This window comes from Macaca fascicularis, chromosome 14 (genome assembly GCF_037993035.2).
Source record: "Macaca fascicularis isolate 582-1 chromosome 14, T2T-MFA8v1.1".
NCBI classification, from domain to species: domain Eukaryota; kingdom Metazoa; phylum Chordata; class Mammalia; order Primates; family Cercopithecidae; genus Macaca; species Macaca fascicularis.
Window position 1 is genome coordinate 80,249,103 of NC_088388.1, and position 25,789 is coordinate 80,274,891.

Here is a 25,789-nt window from a genome sequence, read left to right on the forward strand (position 1 = left end):
AGGCTGAGTTTGAGATCAAGATCTAAAGTTGACTTTATGACTTTGAACAAGTTACATAACCACCCTAAGGTGCTAGTTATTTCACCTTTAAAACTGAGATTATAATATTCACATGGCAGGGATAGTGCATAGTGGATAGTAAAAGCCATTGTTATTATTTTTCAGTCAATTAATATGCTTTTGAAATACCATGTTTATAATTCCACTGTTCCGGGAACTCATCTTAAGTTACCAGAATTAATTTAATGTTTGCATGGGGAATTAAAGTTGCTCAGAACCACAAAATCTCATATTGGTCATAGAAATGGTTGGCAGCTATACAAAAACCAACTTCAAAGCCCTTTGCATTAATAGCACAGAGTCTGGTTATGGGGTGAGGCTGACGTATCTCCCATCCATAATAAATGACCTGCAGGGCAAAGAAGAATAATCATCCTTGCAGTCACTGGCTTTGTAAGGTGCCTCACCTTTCTGCTTGAGAGATTTCTTTGCCAATGCATATTTAGAGGAGTGAGAACTGTAAAGAAGATGAAAGCACATCAAACATTTATCTCAAGAGTTTCATTTTCTAAGGAATAGCAGGTGTGTCATACGATTTCTCAGAGGGGCAAACACTCCTCTAAAGCTTCTCCTGGTACTCACGGAGATGGACGGCATGGAGTACATAGCATGGGATGAATAGCTGAAGATAAATATTTTATTTAGAGAAATTGGGGCCAGGTAGCCCATTTCTCACTGACTAAAAGTCTCAGAAACAGTTAAATTATTGTGAACAAAACAAAAGAGAAAAATCCTATAGCAGGCAGTCTTAAAAGTGATGTAAACTCAAGCTACAGTATCTTTAAATCATGCTATTGAAAATCAAGCAACAATTGCCTCCATCTGAGTGTTGTATCTTCTCTCTCCTGGATACCTCCATCCCAAAACTCATACATGCACCTCCATACATTCATAAAAATGGAAAACACTTAAGCATGCTGCTGCTGTCACTATTTTTTAATATTTATTTTTGCTACTAAATCTGCTCAGTACCCACATACATAAAAAGAATAATGTATTTAAAATGCCTCCTGTATAAAGTGTTTTTAATTATTTTGTAACAAATAAAGCATCCTTCCATATATGTAGAGTAATGGTTTTCAAATGTATTTTATCTGTGGATTCCCTTCAAATAATAATTGTAATAGGCAATGTTTTCTGTACACTTATCTACTAACTAAATGTCATTCTAATTGCTTTCCAGGAACGAAATTATCTCACCCTCAGATGTTTTATGAAATTAGACTATTAGCTGTGTTTAAAAAATTATAGATGAAGAAACTGAGGCTATGAGAGATGAAATATCCTAGAGTTAAATAGCTAGTAAGCACTGAAGCTAAGACTTGAACCCAGACCCCAAACAGTCTGTTTCTAGAAAGTTCACTCCTAACACTACCTGGCCTATAAAAGGTAAAAGCAGAGAGGTGCTGATCAATTTATTTATTCAACAAATAATTATTTAGTACCTACTGTGAATTATGCTGTTGTTAATTATTAGAAGTAGAGCAATGTGTACAACCTTGTTCTTATAAGGCTTGCATTACAAAAAAAAAAAAAATGAAACCAGCAAGAAATGGTCAAAGACAAATGCATAGTAATTTGATAATCAACTCTGAAATCTTATCTTAGACATACTTTTTCTATACCTCAGTGATTCCCAATACAACATATGAATAGTTCTATAATTCAGCAAGTTTAGTCCCCAAATGTTAGAATCATTTACAACTCAAATGCAGGAAAAAATTTTGTCAGCTGCACCTTGAAAATGTATTTTCAATCTGATGCTTTTTCAGTGCCTTTATAACACAATTCTAAAACAGGTCACAGCCACTTCTAACCTAGATCATTCTCTAATCTCCCACTGCCCTTCCTGCCTTCCTTCTTTCCCTCTTCTAACATTTCTTTCTGTATTTTATGGGACACCGAGTTCTGCTTAGTCTACATTCTGAATCACAGTCAATCTGCATTTTCCTTGTTTTTGCTCTAATTTAGGTCCACATCTTCGACTCTGTCAGAGCTAAGTCAAGGACTGTAGATCACTGAGAAGCTTAAGTGTTATTGTATTAGGTTGGTAAGAAAGTAATTGCAGTTTTTGTCATTAAACGAGTGGCAAAGCTGCAATTACTTTTGCACCAAAGCTTTCCAGAAATACATGTGCAGGTAAAAAACTGTTTGACGTTTTCATAGATACAACTACCATCAAGTGGGAATAAGAAAAAAACATATATTTAAAATGATCTTCTAACTTGAGAAGTTAGGAACCACTGACTTAGACCTCTTGACTAATGGTCGTCAGTTCTTGTTTGACCCTTTTTACATCAGTTGCGTATTTTCTTCACTCACAACACTGTTCTCTTTCAAGTGCAGAGACCTGATAAAGTCACTTCTGTGCTAAAACTTTGACGTCTTTCTATTTTTTAAAGTAGAATATCATAACTCCTTAGCCTGTTGCAGTAAGTGCTGTGGGATCTCTTATTTTTACACCAGGCTGTCAGTGTTGTACCCTTCCCAAGTTCATTACTATACCTGTAAATTTGCTGCTCATTAAATATAAAATTAAATCTTCATAAGGTTTTAGTTCATTATTTGGCTCTAATATTTTTCTAATTTTTTAAGTCTTTTTGACAAAATATTTCAAGACCTGGCTCAACTACTATAATACTTATATAAAGACTTCCTCATGCCTTCTACATAGATTATTCTATCAGATATGCTTCTGTAGTACTTAGTAAGTGCTAACAAAATTAGATATATAATTATTTCCTCCTGATAGAAAAATCTAAGAGAAGGAACTTTGAAAATTGAAAGTATCTCCAGACTCTAGCATATATTCTGGTGCTTAATTGGAATGTAAATATTTGTTATATAAATAATACCTATATTTATGTTATTCAAATTCAGACTGATAAAGTATGCAAACTATGTACTTTCAAATATTATCCTCTTTTCAATTCTTGCTTACAAATTTTGAAAGCAAGTATGTTAATATTTATTAATATTAATGCCTTAACATTCATATTCATTCTTAATTAGGGTAAACAGTCTCCTATTTGTTCATCTTGCCTTAGGCTTACCCTTCCCCCTTTCAGTCTCTACTCTATTTTTATTTATTTATTTATTTATTTATTTATTTATTTATTTATTTAGAGACGGAGCCTCGCTCTGTCGCCCAGGCTGGAGTGCAGTGGCGCGATCTCGGCTCACTGCAAGCTCCGCCTCCCGGGTTCCCGCCATTCTCCTGCCTCAGCCTCCCGAGTAGCTGGGACTACAGGCGCCCGCCACCTCGCCCGGCTAGTTTTTCTTTCTATTTTTTAATAGAGACGGCGTTTCACCGTGTTAGCCAGGATGGTCTCGATCTCCTGACCTCGTGATCCGCCAGTCTCGGCCTCCCAAAGTGCTGGGATTACAGGCTTGAGCCACCGCGCCCGGCGAGTCTCTACTTTATAGCCAAGAGCTATTCCAAAATCAAAAGTTTGATTATGTTCCTCCTTTGCTTTCCCTTGCTTAAATCTCTGTAATGACCATGCATGTCCCTGATAAAGTTCAAATTCTTTGCCATGGCTTGCCAGATCTTCCATTCTAGCCCCTACAAATCTCTTCAGTCCTATCTCTCTGCATTCTCAACTCTAGCTAACTAAAACCCCTAAAATGTCATTTTGCACTCTATGCCTATCTTCACTTGTTTTAGTTTCCTTTTTAGCATAAATCTTTTTGAATGTTGCTTATTCTATGCCTCTTTTGTAAATATCCCCTATCATCTCCTTTCAGTTCTTTGGTGTCCTTTCAGGTTGGGAATTGGCTTAAATGTCAACTAGCCCTATATGCCCTTCCTGACTGACTCTACACTCTCTCCTCCTGCAACATAAGGTTGCTGTCTTTCCTCTGGCGGCCATCACTAGTTTTGCCTCTATCATGCAACTCTCCCAAGTTCATTTTTATTTCCTATTTACCTATGTGCATATTTCATGAAACTTCAGAATCTTTAAGTTCTTAAATGATGCGATTTATCATAGTGTCTCCAGAACCTGGCATAGCAGGTATTAATAGTTGTTGAGTGAATGAATGTAAATTATTGTTCAGAATGTAGATTCACCCAGAATATTAAGATCAATGTGAAATCTTAGAAAATATAAATCTCAAGCTGGTTCCATATATTCTAAGTGAGAAAGACTCAAGTCAAAGATGATTCTGAGGATTTGGCTGGAAGAAAGGGGTTTTACTCAGAGAAAAAGGAATATTCATGGAGAATCAGACCTTAGGAAACCAAATCTGGCTTAGTAAGTCCTAATCGTTTTAGAGTGAAAACCTGATACCCCCCAGACAAGCCAAGTAAGTATGTGTTGGCTTTCTTTATTACAAAGGAAAGAAGACAGATCTGCAAAGGCGGAAACAAGATTACATGCAACCTGAATTGAGCCTATGAACTTGAACAAGTCACTCCCTGTCTTTTGTCCTGTTTCAGCCACAAAATAAAAGAGAAAGTTGAATTTTTCTCCAGGGTTTCTGATGATTGATTTGTGTTTAATGAGTAAGAGAACAGTCCTCATCTGCTATTATCTACTATTCAAAATCCCTTTCAAGGTTTGTCATTTTCCCTTCTGAGGCATTCTCTACAAAACAAAAATTTTGGTTTATAAAATGAAAAAAAGTAATCATATCACTGGTTATTTATAAATTCTAACAATGCACATATATCTCTTTGATGCTCCAGCTTAGGCATGGACCTAAATCTGATCAATCAGATAATTTGTCTTCTCCCCATCAGATTCATCCATGACTCAGGCCAGGCCAATGAGCATCAGCTTAGGACTTTGGCCAGGTTGATTAGAAAATAGATGTTTTCTTCTCACCAGTCATTCCAGGCTGGTAGAATATAAGTTTCAAAGGGTAGGTTTGTGCAAATGATAAGAGCCAATCTCTAAAGAAAGATGATACAAAGGAGAGCAGGGCAAGGAGAGGGGGAAAATAAGGTCTACTCCTGATACTACTGCTTAGTCCTTGGGTTTAGTCAAGTGCTGGTGTTATCTTGTGGTTGTACAGTTTTTAGTTATTGTGAGTTAGCTTACTTTGACCTTAATAGCCCTATTATATTAAATTTAGGGTTTTAGGTGAATCTCTTAACATCTATGTGAGGTTACCACGTAATAATGGGAAAAAAATGCCACTTCTTTCAAGGTTGTTAAAATAATGCATGAGAAATTGAATAGCATAATATGTTGATGTAAACCAAGCTTTTTAAAATGCTACCTTCTTTCCTTTCTTGTCTGAATATATATAATGCTGGTGGTTCTATTATCCTTCCCATGGTAAATCAAATTACTGTCTACATTATCAAATAAGTAAATTTCCAAGACAAAATATGTGGTTAAAGTGTAGGGTGAAAAGTTTATGTGAAAAAAGAAAAGTTTCACAAACTAGAGATGTGGTTTGGTCCTACAGTATTGTAATCCTGATGGTTTGTTGCTGAATGCTCTTTATATTTACTGTCATATTTAATCTTCACAATAATCCTATGAGGTCTTCTATTAAGGCTGTCTTTACATGATAAAATGACATTAATTTCCTTACCTTTTCCAGCTTTTAGATCCTGCTGGCATTCCTTGGTCTCATGGTTTTACATCAACCTGATTTCTGCTTCTGTCATTTCTCTGACGCTGAGCCTTTTGCCTACCACTTATAAGGAATGTTTTGATTACATTGAGCCCACCCAGATAATCCAGGATAATCATCCCATCTTAAGACCCTTAATTCAATCACTTCTGCAATGTCCCTTTTGGCATGTAAGGCAACATATTCACAGGTTCCAGGGACTAGTATGTGGACATCTTGGATAGGAGGCATTACTGACATACTATGTAAGTCAATCCTTATAGAAATTAAAAGGCATGTTCAAAGCTACATAGATGGTTACTATGAAGGCTGGGTTTCAATTTCATTGAGGACTGTTTGATTCCAAAGTGTACATTCTTATCTACCATCTCTGTGACATGGAGACACTGCTTTATGGCATACTCCCTGATGCCATAAAAATATAGAAAACTTAATGTGGATTTACTCTATTGTCTGTCTCAGAAATAGTTTGTTTGGTCCTGCCTGAAGCCTTTTTCTCAGTCATAAGCTGCAGAAAAGTGAATCTGTTGCGTGGAAAAGTACATCTGTGTGCTTCCTCCAGGCAGTTGCAAGACATTTGTGTCCTTATGATTTACATTGTATACAAATCTTGGCATCCAGTTGGTTTCCTGTTGGCAAAATAACTTTGCTATATACATCATTCTTATCTTAAATGTTTACAAATATCAGTCAGTCAACAAGCATTTATCGAGTGCCTAAAAAAGCACTTCATATAAATCAACGTGTTATAACTCAATAAGATAATCACTCAAATGTCACCAATGAAAGTACCATTCCTCAGACGAAAATTTTCAGAAATGTACAGATTGTGAAAGCCCAAAAGACAGAGTTACTCCATGGCCAAATTATCCTTAAGGATGTGCAACATTAAAAGAGCCTTCGATGACTCTGTCCCTATCCATCCATCTATCTATCTATCTATCCATCCATCAATCATCTGTCTACTTACCTACGTATCCATCCATCCCCAAATACACACACACACACACACACATATATATGTGCATATATAAAATATTTTCAGTGAATCAGCACTTTAGTTTTATTTTTAATTTTTATATAGAACACCTAGCAAAGTGATATAACCACAGTCAGTAAATAATTCAAAAAATATTTGCCCAAATAGCACCTATTATAAGTTGGACTCCAAAGTACAAAAATGCTCTCTAACATTGAAGACTTCACAGTCCTAGACTGAGATCAAAATGCTGAATTACATTACTGAAGGTATTATACGCTTATTTAACGGCTCTTTTACACAGTATCCCAATACGACGAGAGTGTTCTCTCCAACCTCTTTTTCTAGTTAACTCATATCAATGCTTCAAGTGTCACCTTCTCCAAAGCAGTCTATTTTTAATACAACATAGATGTCCTATTTACATGATTCCAGAGCACTCAATACTTGCCTTTATAGTGACACAAATGACCAAATTATTTTGCTATTGATTTGTGTTTTCTACTCTACCAGGACCTCCATGAAGTCAAAACTATGTCTTACCTACTGTTTCCCTGTCCCCAACCTGGAGGCCAACTCATATTAAAGAGAAAGTGCTATGGGAGCTAGAAGATAAAAGGTCTAATACCGAGTAGAGGCATTTGAAAAATGAGTTTCCTGCAGTGATGCAACTTTCAATGCAAGTACTACTCAGAACTATGTTCCTGCTTCCCCTAGTTGTAAAAGCTCCTCTCTGTTACTGAGATTAGTTCAGAATGAGGAAATCAATGCTTTCCTTAAATGGAAGCATATAGATTGTATGTGTAATTCCTCATGAGTAGAAGTGAAAACATTAAGGATCACGGCCCAGGAAGAAACTAAGCTTCTGAAATCAGCAAGACTCTACTGTATGTGGAAAATATCACTGGCAGCTGCATGGCAGCCCTCACTCCTTATGGATTTGGATTTGGAGAGCCAAGGGAATCAGCACAGGTAAGCTCCAACTATTCCAGTTCTGGGTCTCTAAATGCACTTCTAATACGATATTCTCTATCCCTGATTAAAGAAATTCAGAATTTACTATAACTGCCTTGTGGAGTGTGTGTATGTGTGTGTGTGTGTGCGCACGTGTGCGTGCAGGTGTGTGTCTGGTGAGGGGGAGAGAGGAGGCACTGTTTGGTCTCTATCTGCCAATTTGGAATGATGCAGAAAGTCAGGGGAAGTTTTACAAAGGAAATAACATTTGTACAAGAGATTCTATAGAAGGCTAGAATTTTGCCCAGTGTAGGGCTAGCTATAAGAGCCTTTGAGGTGAAAGAAAAATGTATAAAACCACAGTGAGTTTGGGGAAAAGAGGACAAAAAAAATGTCTGGAGCATAAAATGAAATTGGAGCTGGTAGGTGGAAAATATTGGAAGGTAAGTTTGGAGAGGTACATTGACTCTTGACATTGAATGGCCTTGAATGCCAGTTTAAAAAGTAAATATCAGCAGGAAATGGCATAAAATCAGTTTTAATGGAGTAATTGTTTAATAAACTAATCAGTATTATCATTTAGGGGTGGATGTTGTTTTGTGGGTTCTTCACGCCCTTTTAGGTCTAGCGACTTCATCTTTGTCAGAATACGGTCATTGCAAATTTCTATGTCAAAATATTCATGAGCAACTTCACAATAAGATAAAATTATTCAAGAGTAAGTTAAAGAGGTACCTCATTCATGAGATGAGTCCAAATTCTCACTTGTTAAATCACTAGTCGTCTATTTCAAATTTCGGAAACATCATAATTTATATTAGAGTTAATCTTGTGTATGTCTGTCTCTCCTACCAGACTAAAAACTCCTTGATCATGAAAGATACGTCTAATTTCACACAACTCCCACAACAATGGTAATAATAATAACTGTAGCCAATAAGTATATGTTTACTATGAGATAGAAACTTCTCCAAATAGAATACAAGGATTCGGTCTTTCCATACTTTGAGATGATGAAAATTTGTCATAGAGAGGAACAAGTTTGTATGCCTTGTATGTATCAGAATTTTCAATTAGAAATTCTGGATCTGGTGTCTTTGCTCTTAAACATATGCAATACTGCTCCTTTACTGAAACTAAGTATGGCGCTTTGTGTAATTTAATTCTACTGCTACTACTATTTTCTTTTTACCCAGAGTTTTACTTCAAAAATATACTCCATTAATTTATTAAATCAACAAATATTTATTAAGGTACTTTATTTTTGCTTAGGGTTCTGCACTAAACCAGGGTATCAGTCAGAATGTCACTTATAAGTACACTTTACTCATTTATAGCAGTTATAAATCTCCAAATTATGTCTTCATAGTTTTTAATGACTGATGTAAACCTGAAGCAGCGTTGATTATTTTAGTGCATTGATTCATCCTTTTAGACTTGTTACTGACAAGCAGCATTATGAAGAAAATGAATTTTAGTAAGAGTTGAGTGGTTGGGAAATTTTAACAAATGACTTTAGACAAATGATTTCCTTGTTTATCAGAGTAGATATATCAGAATCCAAACTAGTGAGAAATTCTTACATTACAGGAGGGAATACTTTTTGGCCCAGGAGCAAGCCTTTGATGCAACAAATGTTGACATTTGAATTAATCATGTTACAACAGTTTGGAAAATAGCTGCTTACCTATAAAAGTTAAATTTACTCTTTTATACATTCACATGAATTACTTGAGTCATGTCAATTTGTTTCTCATGTTTCCAGTGCAATACCACAAATAAGCTCTTATTTTTTCTCCTGATTTAACATTTAGATTTGAATGTTTTATATTCATTTCTTAATATGGCATTAAATGAAATGCAGAAATACTGGTAACTAAAAACAGTTGTCCTGATGTACAGAAGGTGAAGTATTCAAAACATGAGGCTGCTACTTTGGACCCATTAAATGTTCAACATTCAATAGCTGTTTAATCTCACCAATGTAGCTAGTTAATGACTAGTTCTTCCTAGACTAGCTTTCCAAAGGTCCATTACAACATTTTTTGGTGGTCTTCTGTACCGTGGTTCTCTCTAATATGACAGCCAATCAAATAGTGTCCAGTTAAGGCAACAAACAGATACGTTAAATATTTTCAAAAAATGTGAGAACATGTTTTATACATTTAAAAAATAACAATATTAAAATATACTAAATAAATATATAATCACCTGCCCTAACTTTCCATTTTTTAGATCGCATATTCACATAAAAGCACTAGTTTGTACAGTGAGTTGATCTCTCACTTTGCAACTCCTGTATTTTCTACTAATTGTTTTCATTTATTTATTTTTTCCCTTGCATTTATCCTAATGTTTCTTGGTTTGCATGGGACATTTTAAAAGTTCACAATACTTTTACTTCAGCCTGTTCTCAACTGATACTTAGAATGTAGATTATATTTGCTCGACATTATCATATTTGCCAGTGGTGATATGAGGTAGCATTGTCTCAATAACAAACTGAAAGCTTAAAGGAGATGCTATGGGAGAACAAACGTACTTTGTTATAAACTGGCAACAAGCAGCTAAGGTAATATATAGTAAGTGTTACATATTTTATTTAAAATCATCAGATAACATTGTCTCTGCTATTTCACATATAAATGATAAAATGACAAAAAATATATAGCTAAGATGTCTGCCTAAATTAAAAATACATGTAGACATTAATGGAAATTACATTTTCTGAATCATAATTAAAATATATATATATATATAATTTTATTTCCAATGACATTCCCAAGATATTATGTGATATTCAGTCAAGTTTTGTTTTTTTTTGTTTTTTTTTTTTGAGACGGAGTCTCGCTCAGTCGCCCAGCCTGGAGTGCAGTGGCCGGATCTCAGCTCACTGCAAGCTCTGCCTCCCAGGTTCACGCCATTCTCCTGCCCCAGCCTCCCGAGTAGCTGGGACTACAGGCGCCCACCACCTCGCCCGGCTAGTTTTTTGTATTTTTTAGTAGAGACGGGGTTTCCCCGTGTTAGACAGAATGGTCTCGATCTCCTGACCTCCTGATCCGCCCGTCTCGGCCTCCCAAAGTGCTGGGATTACAGGCTTGAGCCACCGCACCCGGCCTCAGTCAAGTATTTTAATATTCTGTGAACAAGTGCAAACACCAACAATACCTCTTGAACAACCTGCTAGATGTTATTCATCACTTAAGTAAAGAATACTATCCTTTCTGTTGTATAGGTACTCATTTAAGTTACACAGATCCATAGGAGCTTCCAGAGAATATATAAATTATTAAATCAGAAAAATAATCTAGATTTCCTTAGGTTTACGTCAAAACCCATAACTTTGCAATTATGGTTACTGCAACTTGAATGATACGTGAATAACAAAAGAAAATACCATCTGCCATTAACATTATTAAATTAACTCTAAAGAAACGTGTATTTTAAAATTAACTCCCAGATAAAACTAACAGGTTCTAGTAACCTTGACAATTATTAATACTTGATTTTAAAATGTATCAAAAAACATAATTGTTTTTTTGTGCATTTTTAAACGTGCATGCTGCAAATTTGGCAAACCTAACGCTTTGGTGCATAAAGGAAACAAAACGTCATCCATTCAAATTCTAGAACAAAAATAAATCATTTATTTCCATATTTCTATGGAATAAGGTAGAAACCACATACAAGAATAATGAATTTCAGAGATATGTTCAATTTTTTTCATGAAGTATTAATAAGTTTAAAGAACATAAACTCTAAGCAAATTACGTTGATTATAGAACTTATTGGTTGATAGTTCCTGTTAGGTTAGTTTCCCTATCTTTCCTCTTTCCTTCTACTCATACGAACCTTTGTTTTCCTTTCAGATTTAATTCATGACTGACACAAACATTGACTATAATCCAAATAATTTTTTTTCCACTTTGCAAATTGAACTGTTTAAATTTCTTGTTCAGTGAGCACAAATAAAAATAAAATCTTTATCTCAGTGCTTTATCTGTAGGAAAACAACAGAATATTCCAATCACCATAAGTCATAGTTCTTGGTTTCCAGCTTTAAGAACCAGAGTGTCAGAATAAACACAGAATCTCTGGTTTCAAAAATTACATCATCATTAAGAAATGCGGTGTCACTTACCAGTCAGTTTACATCTTAGCATCCATCTCCAAGCAAAATGGACACTGAAAAAATAAAAATATACAAACTGAGTATTTCATAGTAAACTTCAAAATCATATTATATTTTTATAGCTACATTAACTCAGCTATGATTTAAATATATGGCATTCAGACAAAATGCATTTCAATCACTCTAAGCAATTTGATTATTTGGAATGACCAAGATTCTCCATAGATAGGCAAATCTGTACAAACACATCTTCAAAATATATGACAAAGGAGTAAACTGTTTGAAGGCATCAAGTAGGGTTAAAGTGCATTAAAGAGAAAAAATAGTTCTAATTAGAGTCTCTGACTACTTAATTGTCTCCTCAGATGTGATAAAAGTCTATTGTAGCCTTATGTCATGACAGGAGGATTGACACACTTCTCTCTAAAGGGGCAGATAGCAAATGTATTAGACATTACAGGCATGCAGTCTCTTTCCCAAGTACTGAACTATGGTTGTATGTAAGTAAATGGGTGTGTCTGTGTTCCAATTAAACATTCCTGACAAAAATAGAAAGCTCACTAGGATTTGGCTTCAGGCCAGTTTGCTGACTCCCAGCAAAACACATTGAGAATTTCAACTCAAAAATATCAGTCTTAATACTTGGTGGACAATAAAGTATAGAGAATCACAGGAACTGAATTATTAGAGCCCTTAGCTTCAGAATAATCTATGTGATTTAAAATATCTTAAAAATCCTGCAGAGTTCTCAGCCCAGAATGATGACATATGAGATGGCGAATAATTATTTATAAACCTTAAAAACATAAAGTACCTATGAGATATGTACCTAAAGGAAAAGATGAGACATTCTACAGTTAGAGAGTTACACTGTGGTTATGGAGGCGATTACTCTATTTACAATAACTTAAAGTGACATATGTTCATGAATATTCTATTCTTATTATTTGTAGATTTGATATTTGTAAACTTCAGATTGGCTAAAATTTATTTGTAACCACCAAATCAATACTTGTGGCACTTTTGAGGTCATTTGTGCGTACATGCAGAATGGAAAAAATTCTGAATTACCCAACAATGTATCTTCCCTGAGGCTGAACAAGGCAATGGTTGACCTTCTTGTTTCAGCTCTCATACTGTACACAAGTGCCCTTTTCATGGTCTATTTAGCATCACACTTTTCTCATTTTTTGTTTTTGTTGAGGATTTTACTGTTAAAAGTGGCTCGGAAGTGCAGTGCCAAAATGCTTTATCCCACTCTGGGCACAAGGAGCCTGTGATGTGCCTTCTGGAGAAAATGTGTGTGGTAGGTAAGCTTTGTTCAGGCACCAGGTATAGTGCTGGGTACCATAAGTGCAATGCCCATGAATCAACAATATATACTAATTAAGATATCCTTACACATAAAACAAAATTATGTATGTCAGTTGACAACAATGTTGTAATCTCAGGCTGGCAGGAACCTAGTCCTGTATTTCCCACAGGAGCAATGGTCCAGTATGTGCTAATTCATGGTGACTTCATAGAACATAAGTACTACAAATAGATTTGACTGTGGATATGTGTATGTGTGTATGTACATCTATAAATGTGTGTATATATCATATATCTCCCTTAGAATAGTATATTAACTACATTCCCTAATAGTCCCCAATTATCAATAAATTATTTGAAAAAGCCACCGCTTTTTCTAATGAAAGACTTCTATAGATGATGGATCTTTTATAAGATGATGATGGACAATGTTCTTAACTGTATTATTCCTTCACAATCACTAGAAAGTGCTGGATATTTCAGGTATTTTTAAAAGATATTTCTTCTATTATAACATTTAAATGAATTGGACTGATACCATGAAATTCAGTGTGATAAAAAAGCTGAATGAATAACTTACTTATAAAGTTATTTATTCCAAACTTGTTTATAAAGCTACCTTTTATAAATAACAGTTATAAATCAGCAAAATGCCTCTTTAAAATGAGGATTATGGACGGGTTTAATGTTTAGTGTGAGGAGCAACTGTTTATACCTAAAATGCCACTTCCTCACTAAATACCTCTTCGTTTTTTTGAACTCACAATACCTATACCTCATTACTGCAGACTCCATTGTAATAATCGTTTTACCTTTCCTTGGCTTTGACCTCTTCTTCACCCCTACTCTGGTGTCTGACGCATAAGCAATTCTCAGTGCTCTTAGTGAACTACAATTATGGAATAGTTAGGCGTCACCACATCACAGTGCAGCTTCACGGGCACTTTATGTAGACATATATATGTACACATAATTCATAATATTTAAAATGCAATATTTATCTCAGTATAAACCACCTCACACCAATTAGTTTAACTCATACTCCCTGAGGATTTCTTTTTAAAATTTCAAATCTTCACCTCAGTCTAAGCCTAGTCTAGAATTGTAGACAAAGTGTTGACTTTGGTTAAATAGCAATTCTGGCTCTGCTACTTACTAATTGCATAACATCCAAAATGTTACACAACTTTTCTAATTTTCAGTTTCTTTATATTTTAAGCGTGTGTAGAATAACACCCCTCTTGAGATAGTTATGAGGAGTGTACCAGATCTTATATGTTAAAATGCCTGACATGTAGGATACACTTTGCACCTGTAAGTTTTCTTTCTTCTAAGGTTTTACTTATGTGCATATCTTGAAATAGTTCAACAATAAATTTGCGTGTTGTTTTTAATTTTCAGAAGTGTAGGAATCTGGATGCAGCTGGAAGGCTGTGAGTTATCAAAAAAAAGCCTCTGCTATCGGCAATAATTTTTAATGTTAATTAACTCCATCTGGAAGGAAAAGCAGGTGTTGAAATTGATCACTTAAGTACGGAAAGCAAGGCTGTTTACTAAACTCTCCTTAAATTAATTTGGCTGAACTTGTGGTTAAATTGCTTTCAAGTCACTTTTCTATAAATGTCTTATACCAAATGCTGAAATTGGAAAAAAGACATAGACCAAGCAGATTTTAATAAAATGTAACAAATTGGACTGAAAGGTCACCTAAAAATAAAAATTACATTTTAAAAATGAAAAAATGCAATAGTTTTGCTTCAACAGCAGATGGAATTTGAACAAAAATCTAGGGAATTTCCACATGTGGGCCACAAATCATTTGTATCAGATTAATGTGGTTTGTCCAAGAAAAGTTAAGTTTTGGGCTCTTGGCCAAACCTATTGAGTCCTATTTGCCGCCTAGAAATCAGCATTTTAACCACCACCCTGGCGATTTTTATTCTTACTGAAACGTAATCCTTGTTCTAAGGACAGAGAAACATCATATCACACTAATAGTGACACAGGGCCCTGGATCTATGACAAATAAAAATAGTAGTATTCTGAGAAGGTAAAATATAACAGAGAAACTTAGAAAATATCACTAAGAATAGGCATGCCCAAGTTAAAACTATACACACACACACACACACACACACACACATATACCATCTAATAAAATATTGACATAGTGGTAGCATTCATTTAATTGTTTTGCCTTCTGCCATTCCCTAACTCAACAACAGAAAGCCCAGGTCCCTTAAACTTTTTTTTCAAATCTCTCCATAGTCTCAAATCTCTCCATAGTCTGAGTTGATTGTCCATTCCATGTCCAGACCATGGTTTGAAAGCAGGAACCTCAGCATCATCCAGACTACCAGAATCAGAAACTCTGGGGGTGGAGCAAAGTGATCTGTGGTGTAGCAGTGCCTCCAGGTGATTGTGATGCACCCAAAAGCTTGAGAAGTATTGTGCATTCATCATGGCTCAACACAGTTTAGTCAACTGCTGTGAACAAGGCATGAGGATGAGACTGTAATGTAGGAAATATCATAATTGGGTTTCTTGTTTCCCTGTCAAATAGAAAAAGAGATTGCCAGAGCCTGCTAGTGTCTCCAACCATGAAATAAGCAACACTTATTGAATATTTACTACATGTCAGTGCTCTTCTGAGTGTTTTACATGTATTGCCCAATTAATCCGTATACAACATAATATGGGTTTAAATATTATTATCATTTCACATAATGAAACTGAGGCACAGAGAAATAAAGTGACAACCCCAAAGCTACACAACTGCTAAGGAATAGTACCAAGAATTGAACTGGGACGGTCTGGCTCTAGAGCAAATGATTTTTATCACTCTTAGGAAATGTCATCAACTCTCAAACACCACCTGAAGAATTCTTACCCTTAATTAAGACAGACAATAATCAATTTTAGGAAATGAGTAGGATTGATTAACTCAGAATATTTCCAAGATTATGTCGATGACTTTTTCCAACATTTCTCCTTCTTTTGACCCCTTAAAGTGTGACTATCTTAGGCTTCTATTCAAACATCACTTTACTAGAAAAGCCTTTGGTTATGTGAACATGAAGCAAAACATAGTGTATCAGAGCCTAGGTTTTCTTATCTATAGACAGAAGATAACAGTAATATTATTTAACCATATGGAAATCATATGAAATAAAGCAATATATGTGAAAGTATATTTTTAAGTTTTAGAACATTAATTATATGGCTGTAATGTGGTGTTACAGTATTTTTTATATACAGGAGTTTGAGGACCTATTGATTAGACAGTGTCTACTTTAACTGATCTTTTATACCATATTTAGCACTATTTTTATAAACTATTTTCATGAAGTGCTTTTGTGTTAGCAATTCATTTATCAAACCCCAACTATCATCCTCCACTCCACAGTAAAATATTATTTTTTCAAACTTTCTTGACCAAAAAATTAGCCTGAGGTGCTTTTAAGAAAGCTATATTCTGTACTGTCTTTCTGTAAATTCTAATTATTTGGGCTAGGGTGGGACCTAAATATAGTATCTATATATTTAAAGAAAGATACCAAGTGATTATTATGATGAACTGAGTGTGGAAAATACTACGGTAAACTCTAAAATTATTTTAGATATTTAAAAATACAAAAAAAAAAATCCTTACACTCTTAATTTAGTAGTAGCATAAAGTTTATTTTTGGATGTAAGTATGCTTATTTGTTTATATACAAATGAGGATATGCATAAGAATGTTCTGTTCTAAGAAACACTGCATATTATTGTGTTAAAATTGCCTACAGTATTCAGTACGGTTAACATGTTTTACAGTTTGTAGCCTAGGAACAATAGACTACACAATATAGCCTAGGTATGTTGTAGGCTATACCATCTAGGTTTGTGTAAGAATACTCTATGATGATAGCAAAAGGACAAAAATGCCTAAGGATTCTTTTCTCAGAACCCAACCCCGTTGTTAAGTGACATATAACTGTGTTTATCTATCAAAATACTTACAGTTAAATAAAAACCAGGTTATCAGTTCTTTACCTCAATATATTTGTCAGTAATGGTAGAGGAGTAATCATTTCCTAAAAGGAAAATATATTTAAAGAAGGTATTCATTTGGATAGACTAGGTTATGATACAGTAATAAATTAGACCCTAAATCTCAATGGCTTACTACAGCAAGTATCTCTTGCTCAATCACAGTACATGTTTACTGAGGAGTAGAAGGGATTGGAAAAATTAGAATGAAGAAGCTACTCCATGTGGTTACTAAGGGAACCAGACCAAGTTTCTACCACCTTACAGTTACAGCACTTAGAATTTGCCGGCTCTTTGATTTTCAAGGTAGGGGAAAGGAGAGACTGAGAAACAGCACTTGAGTGTCTCACTGCCTCAAGCTGGAAATGACACATTTCAGTCCATAGTTCATTGGCGAAAACAGTCAAATGGCCCAGTCAAAATGAAACGGGGCTTGAAAGTATGGAGTGACATACGGAATATTACACAAGCCTTACTATCTCTATCTCTGTCTACTTTAAACCCAGTGAGTTTCCTAAATAATCACCTATCTTTAAACAATTTAGAGCTACCACGTAGTCTGGGGAAAAGACAGGCTTTAATTGAACTGATCTCTCTCTCTCACCCCAATAATTTGAAATTTACTTAAGGCTGTTAGTGGATAATTCATTAAATTACAATGAGTATACATTAAAGGGCTAAGTTGTGTGATACATGCTTTGATTGCAAAAAGTGAACACGTTTTAGTGAGTCAGAGCTTCATGAAAGAAATTAGATAAATTAGAATCATAAGATTTAGAAAAAATCTGAAAATGTGCTGGTAGAGAAACCTTGAGAAGGCCGGGCGCGGTGGCTCACGCCTGTAATCCCAAGACTTTGGGAGGCCGAGGCGGGCAGATCACAAGGTTAGGAGATCGAGACCATCCTGGCGAACACGGAGAAACCCCGTTTCTACTAAAAATACAAAAAATTAGCTGGGCGTGGTGGCGGGCGCCTGTAGTCCCAGCTACTCGGGAGGCTGAGGCAGGAGAACGGTGTAAACCTGGGAGGCGGAGGTTGCAGTGAGCCGAGATCGCGCCACTGCACTCCAGCCTGGGTGGCAGAGCCAGACTTTGCCTTTAAAAAAAAAAAAAAAGAGAGAAACCTTGAGGGAACTATCAGAAGAAAATATAAGTCATGTTTGTGTCATTAAGATAATCATAGAAAAGAGTACATGATTTACCGACACACTATGCCTCATCATTATAGGAAAGAAAAAAAAATCATTTTTGAGATCCATTCATATGCAAAGACTCTGCTAATGCTTTACCTATGTTATCTGTATTTCTTCACAGCCGAAAATCATTAGAGGCAAACATCATTCCCATTTTACAGATGAGATAAAAAACGTGAAGCAACTAGGCCAAGAGAACACAATTAGTAAACAGCAAAACTAAGATTCAAACCTATGATTGGGGGTCCATTGTTTGTGTGTGGGAATGTTTGTGTATTTTTCCCATTAAGTGATGCTATTGCTAACCTAGACCCTCCTTCACTAACATGCTGCCTTTATGACAGAGAATCTTTCTTCTATAAAACTGTATTAGTCATTTTGAATGAAGTCATAATCTAGTCATAGCCATACTCAGTGAGCCTGTGGTAACTTTATGTATGTATAACATCTCTGTACTACAGGACCTTGGACATGTAAAACAAATAGGCAAGATCATCGAGGCATATTCCTTTGAACAGCCTTCTCCGCCGTTTTCTTCTAAATTGTACAAGAATTGGCAGCTAATTAACAGCTCATTAGCAACATTGATAAACCATGTGACAAAAACAAATGCTGGGCTAACAGAAGGGAGAGAACTTTTCAATGAATATGAAATAGGATATAGGGATAAAAACAATTTGCTGAAACTAGCTTCCTATGCTTCTCACTGTATTTTATGTTTTCTTAGTTCATTCATCCATTCAAATATTTATTAACTACTATGTTCAAGGCAATGTGGTAGTTTTGAGGATGAAAAAATGACACAATCCCTTCCTTTAGGGAGCTCAGGATATATATAGCGAGATGATTAAGGAGTCTGTACAGTTCCTCCTTGTAAATGACCTTCATGAAGCCACAAACAGATCTTTTTAGGTAAAACTTGGCATTATATCGGTGCTTCCCATACATGCACATCTGTGCAGCATCTGACTACACATTTGCTAGACTACTGTGAAAGTGGGCATGAAATCTATGGTTAAGAAACAAGGCAAAACATTTGATATGTATGAGAAGTGGATCTTAGACATGAGTTTGAAGTGTTTAATGGACAAGTTTTCATGTAAACCTGAACTGCTTCTTTTCCAAGTAAAAGCATTTAATTATTTTCCATTTCCAAGAAGGTTCTAACTCCTTAAACTGATATACAAGGTTGTGGCTTATCTTTCTTTTCTCTTTATGCTCTTCCCTCAGTCTTTTGTGGATCTCAGAATGTGCCAGACCACATCACACTTGGGCTGCTTACTCCTTTTAGCTTGACACCCTACCAACTCACTTTATAATTCTTCCTCACACATCAAGATACAGGTAACCATTAAATGTAGAAAAAAAAAATCTTCCTTGAACTCCGGCTGAAGCTGCTTTGCTTTCTGCAGTCCCCACTATTTGCTTACATTGAACTCATCACACCATGTAATAGATACCTTATTTGACCTCTATTTCTCCCTTTCAGTCTTTGAGATTCTCAAGAGCACAAGTTGTGTCATCTCTGTATTTTTGGTGGCTAATACTTTGCAAGGAAATAGTAGGAATTTAATAAACAGTTGATTAAGTGAACCAATAAATTTGTGTGCTATTGGGATCCAAATCTATGATGGGAATATATGAATGCTGCACTAATATGTTTCAATTACAGGAGAATCTGTTTTAAGCTATAAGCATTTTTTTAAAAAGATGTATAAATGTTTTCCTCTTAAATTCAGCAATTTTAATAAGACAGATAAGTAGACCATATAGAACGAATATTTCTATAAATGTTGATTTTTAATGATTGCTCTCAATATAGTTTGTGTATGTTATGATAATATCTTAGTGACATGATTATATCTAGGAGATTCTACTAAAATTAGAGCCTCTTTAATCCTCTTCTTCCACAGATAGCAGCTACCTGAGAGTTCTTTACCACGCGCCTTTGCAAAAAAGCTAAAACTTAAAAAAGTATAATATGCTTTGTCTGAACTTTCTTAAGTGCGGATACAAAAGAAAAAATAAAAAGAGAGAAACAACTCCTAGGTTCAGACAACTAGAAGATGAATACAGCTTAGCAATGGAGCCTAAGACACGCGTGAGGCAAATAAGGAAGTTGAGCCATAAAATGAAAGATTGCTGTGACAATTAACCTGTGAGTACCACAGTGAGTCTACAGTTCTCTTACCTCCCAGTTCGGTGTTCTTTCCAATAAACCTCCTTTCTAATTTATATTTCTTATCTCAGGAGTAACTGTCTTCCCAGAACTGAGAGATAACTGTGGCTATAGGAGTCAGGCCAACTGATAGAAAAGCAGTTGTTTTGAATCTGATTTAAAGTGGCATCTAACTAGTAACCTTTGACACATCTTTTAACTCCCTCCTAATTTTTAAAATAATGACAGCTGAAAAGACAAAGGGTGAAAACTTTTGAGATTGCCAAAATGAGGAATCAGGTGGTCTTAATTTGATAGAGGGTGGTGGTTAACTTGCACCTTGCCTCATGAATGAGATTAATTTCTCTTGCAAAAAGAAAGAAGATTCTTCGTATTGATATTACATTAACTCAGAGACTCAGGGTCCATTAAATGAATAGAAAAACCAACTTTGGTTGTTTTGGTGGTGGTAGTTTCGAGTGACAGAAAGTAAAGCAGTAAAGAATGAGATATGATTCTATTTCAGTTTAGGAGAGCCATGCCAGATGAATTTCTATGCACATATGCACTTGCCTTCCAGATGTTAAACTGAGAAAAGATTCCATAAGAATTAAAATATTCAGGCAGAAGATTTAAGAGCAATCTCCAGACCCTATCTGTTGGAAAATCACATATCTATGTCTCTATCATTGGTTCTATTTGGAAGAAAAAAACAAAAGCTTAACAAAAAAGTATAATAAATTTTAAATATTCAAAAGACACATATTCTATGAAAACTAACAAATTTTAACAAAAAAGGGAACTTTTATTAAAAGTCAAAATTACACTACCTCTTTCACATAGGATCAGAAAAATAAAAGTTTTTAAAAGTTAAAAGAAGAATGTTTTTTACTTTAAAAAAAAACTCCTAAAACAATAGTCAAAAGTGTCAAACTCATTTAAAAAGAATGCATAAGACATAAAATTACCAGTCTCAAGGAGCCAGTGTGAAGATACAAGTCTAATCAATAATTTAGAGTACTGTGTAAGAAATGTTCTAATATAGAAGAAAAGTAAAAATGTGGCAAACATTAAAATAAGAGAAAGATAACAGAAGACAGAAAAATGACAGAAAATGTCAGTCTTAAAATTTCAGGAGAAATAAATAAAATTTATGAAATATTTAACAATGATGAAATTGAAGCCATTTCTCAGGCAGCAAAACTATGAATATGTCTTTAAACATTTTGGCCTAAATTACATAGAAATGTTCCATACCAGGATGAGTTTTAAAGAAACAAAAATGTTGAATTTCAACAATAAAGATTTAAAAACACCCAAGCATTAAAATGGTATCTTGAAAAAATATGGAATTAGTTTGCTTTATGCTCTTGTGCATAATTTCCAAAATATGAATTTGTCACCATCCCCTGTGACAACAAATTTCAAAAATAATGGAACAAAATTTCAAGGGTTTTGAGTCTTTACATGTATGTTCTTCCAAAGTTAATGAATACGGTGCAAACATATACTAACCTATATCAAGTAGTTAGGCTCCGAAAATGTATTTTTTTAAAGATAATTTAAAAATAGTTTTTATCTAAGATAAAAATCAAGGAGAAAAATGAGTGGGAAATTATGTTATAAAAAGGCAAATGAAAAGAAAGATATAAAATGAGTTTAACTTTTAAGTAAGTCTAAATTTTTAAATATGGGTATGTGATTATGAAACAAATTTAAATTTGTGTAATGTGTTTATAAAACACATTTAATATTAGAAATACTGAAAGATAAGCAATTTATTTAAATATATTTTATTAACATTGACAGTTGGGCAGTTGATTAAAAACTAGAAATTCACTTTCATTTGGACATTTGAAGTGGGTTTTAACTTATAGAGTTATTTAATTATTAATATACACCACTATTGTAAAAAACAGAAGTAGAAGGAAACACACATGCCTATGTTTTTGTGCCTGTGTGTGTATATGACATTATATACACATGGTCCTGACTTACCATAATTTGACTTATAGATTTCTTGACTTTTTGATGGTATGAAAGTGATAAGTATTCACCAGAAACGGTGCTTCCTGTTTTGAAATTTGTTCTCTTTCTGAAATTGTGATATCCAGAATTATACTCTCTCATGATGCTGCGCAGCGACAGTAAACCTCAGCTCCTAGTCAACCATATGATCATGAGGGTAAAACACTAATACCGTACTGTACAGTGTAATGTATTCAATAAGTTACATGAGATATTCAATACTTTATTATAATATGGCTTTGTGTTAGATGATTTTGACCAACTGTAGGATGATGTAAGTGTTCTGAGCACGTTTAAGATAGGACAGGCTAAACTATGATGTTTGGTAAGTTAGGTGTATTAAACTCATTCCCAATTTATGATATTTTCAAATTACGATGGGTTTATTGGGACTTAAGCCCACTAGAAGTTCAGGAGCCTCTGTATAAGTGCTTATGAAATGTGATGTTTTATTTACTCATAAATGTTAGGAATTTACAATACAGACTATTCTCAGGATAGTAACACATGTCCAATTCTGGTTGATAATAATCAGAGAAGGTTTACTTAAAAAGAAGAAATTTCAGCTGATATTTGAAGGATTAGTACAAACTAAGATTGTACAGTGCAAGAAAAGTATCACAAGCTTCATGATATAAGTAACTTTGTAACAAACGGGCATTTATAGATCCATTTGATTTTCTTACTCCTAACATCCTTAAGCAAGTCATGCTGCCTCAGCCTTTAGAACATATTCCATCCATACATTCTTTGCTAACTCTAGTGCCACCTCTCTCTTCTAGTCTAAAACATCTTTTGCATGTACTATTGCAAATTAAAAAAAAAAAAAAACTGTTTTACCTGTACACATCTAACCTCAGACTCATTGTGTCTGTATCTCTCTGTGTGTTTATTCCTGCAAATTTTTAAACAATTTACAGGCAAGTTACATGTTTCATAGCCCTTTATTTCTAAATACTTCATATTTTTCCTAAGAATAATGATATTCTCCAACATAATAACCACACCACAACTTCAGTTAATTTTATATAGATACAACACTTTTGTCTAATTTATTGTTTGCATTCTAATGTTGTGATTATTCCCAGTAATGTTCTCTGTAAGCACTATTTCTCCTCCAGTATAGGGCCAGAAGGAACATTACTTCTCACGTCTTTTTAGTCTCCTTAAATCAGAAATGTTACCACAACCTTCATTGACTTTTATGTTACTTATATCTTTAAATAATTCAGCCCTCCATCCCCTCTCTTTTTTTAAAAAATAAAACATTCCTTCTTTAGGGTTTGTCTGAGAATTTTTTTCATGATGAGTTTCAGGTTTTGTATCAATGGCCAGGACACTATATAGGTGATATGCCCTTCTTAGGTTTGGCTGCACACAATGTCCATTGACTCTTCACTTGTAATTTTGGCTTTATAATATGGTAAAGGTTGTGGCTGCTTAATAGATATTTGCTTACTGATTATGCATAACCAAATATATATTTTACAGTTATGCAATTCAGATTATCAGGTTTTTTGTGGTCATATAAATTTCTACCATTGAATGCTGTTGTGTTTGTTGTGTTAGAGTATGGGTAGTTACTATGATTGAGGTATTTTATTAACATTATTAACCCTGTTCTACCCTATTGTAGATACTGTGGTGTGGTATCCAGAGCTGCCTTTTGGGACTATGGCTCTTGTTGCCCTACCTGCTGGGGTGGGTGGCTGCTGATGGCTCAAAGCAATTCCTCCTTGGGAATTGCTCTTGGGGAGATAGATGTACCTAAATCAAGATTATGCTCCCTCTTGATGTATGTGATGGTGGGGTGGGGCAGGGCAGCCTCAAACTAATACTGGTGGATGAAGTGTTATACCAGTGAAATATTAACAAAATCCAGGTCTCTCTGTCTTAATTTCAGTTACTCTTAAGGACTACACCAGCTCTAGAATTCTACCCATAACTTGGTGAGGCATCTGCAACAACTTCTCCCTCCACCCAGTCCCACTTCCCTTACTTACCTTACATTCCTTCAAGGTGCTATTCCTAAAAAGCACCTTTCCACCCACTTTGTGAACCCCCCTCCATGAAAACCAACTTTGTGCTACAAGTAAATCTCTAGACAACTGAGCATCTGTTTTCTGAGCGAACTCAATCTAAGGCAGAAAGGAAGCATTCTATATGTGTGCATGTGCTTATTGATGAAACTAATATTGCAAGGAATAAATAAAGCAGGATGTTCACATTCTTTCTTGAAAATAAGTTCCTGTTGATAAGGTATTATCTATACTATTTTCGAGATCAACAGAGGAGAGTTTTACCTTCCTTGATAGGTTTGAATAATAAAGGCAAATCTAATTTATCTAGGAAAATGAATAGATAGATAGATAGATAGATAGATAGATAGATAGATAGATAGATAGATATAGAAAGACAAGGAAATGGTAGGTATTAAAGTTTCAAAGTATAAGCTTTCACTCCTATTTTATAACACTGCATGTGGAAACTGCATTGAATAAACCCCTTTCAACCTCTAAATGAGTAGAGTGATACAAAGTTTTCTCATAAGCATATTTATGTATTTTCTCATCATCAAACAAGACTCAGATAGGTATCATACTTACCAAAGGGGGATATAAAGCTTGATGAGGTTAAACAACTGGCTCAAAGCTATGTGGCAGCAAGTTGTAGAACTAGGATTTGAACTGGTATAGTTGGCTTCAAAAATCTTAATCATTTACAATGTCACTACTTCAAAATATAATTTGCTAACTTCTTAAATTGCTGGAAGGAGGGGAGAGTTCAAATCTCATCAATAGTATTTCAATTCATAAATGATTACTTCCTCTGAAGAATCCAGATAAATATTCAATGTAGTATGAGAGCTCTGTAACCAGAGATAACTTGGTTCAAACTTGAACTTTGCCTAAGTAGCTGAATGACTTTGGATAAATTACTAGCCCTATCTAAATTCGTAATTCTTCATCTAAAAATCAGAATGATAATAATCTAGAGTTTTCTTCATCTAAAAATCAGAATAATCATCTAGACTTTTTGTGGGAATAAAACATGTTGATGAATTAAAATGCTTATTAGCATAGTACTTGGCACATAGTAAGCACTCAATAAATGTTAGCTGTTATCACCATACCTACCTAATCTAGGTAAAATTTGGAAAAATGTTATCGAAAGATTGTTTGATTCTCTGTTCTCTCTTTGTATTAATATGATATTTACACATCTCAACAAATGACAAGGTATTTCAAGGTCAACCATTTAACAACAACTCATTAATTATATTATCCTTTTAGTAAATCATTATTGGAACAAATCATTAGGTGACCTTTTCAGGTTACCGCAATCCAATAA

At 34.6% G+C, this 25,789-nt stretch overlaps 1 long non-coding RNA gene across 2 annotated transcripts in view; it reads right to left on the reverse strand.

The window, feature by feature from the left end:
• Window positions 1-25,789, reverse strand: part of LOC135967082 (uncharacterized) — a 1,183,085-nt gene that overhangs the window by 759,708 nt on the left and 397,588 nt on the right. For both annotated transcript variants that reach the window (XR_012423572.1, XR_010580944.2), the window contains exon 2: window positions 11,724-11,767. This is a non-coding gene — a long non-coding RNA (uncharacterized lncRNA). The remainder of the gene's footprint in view (window positions 1-11,723; window positions 11,768-25,789) is intronic.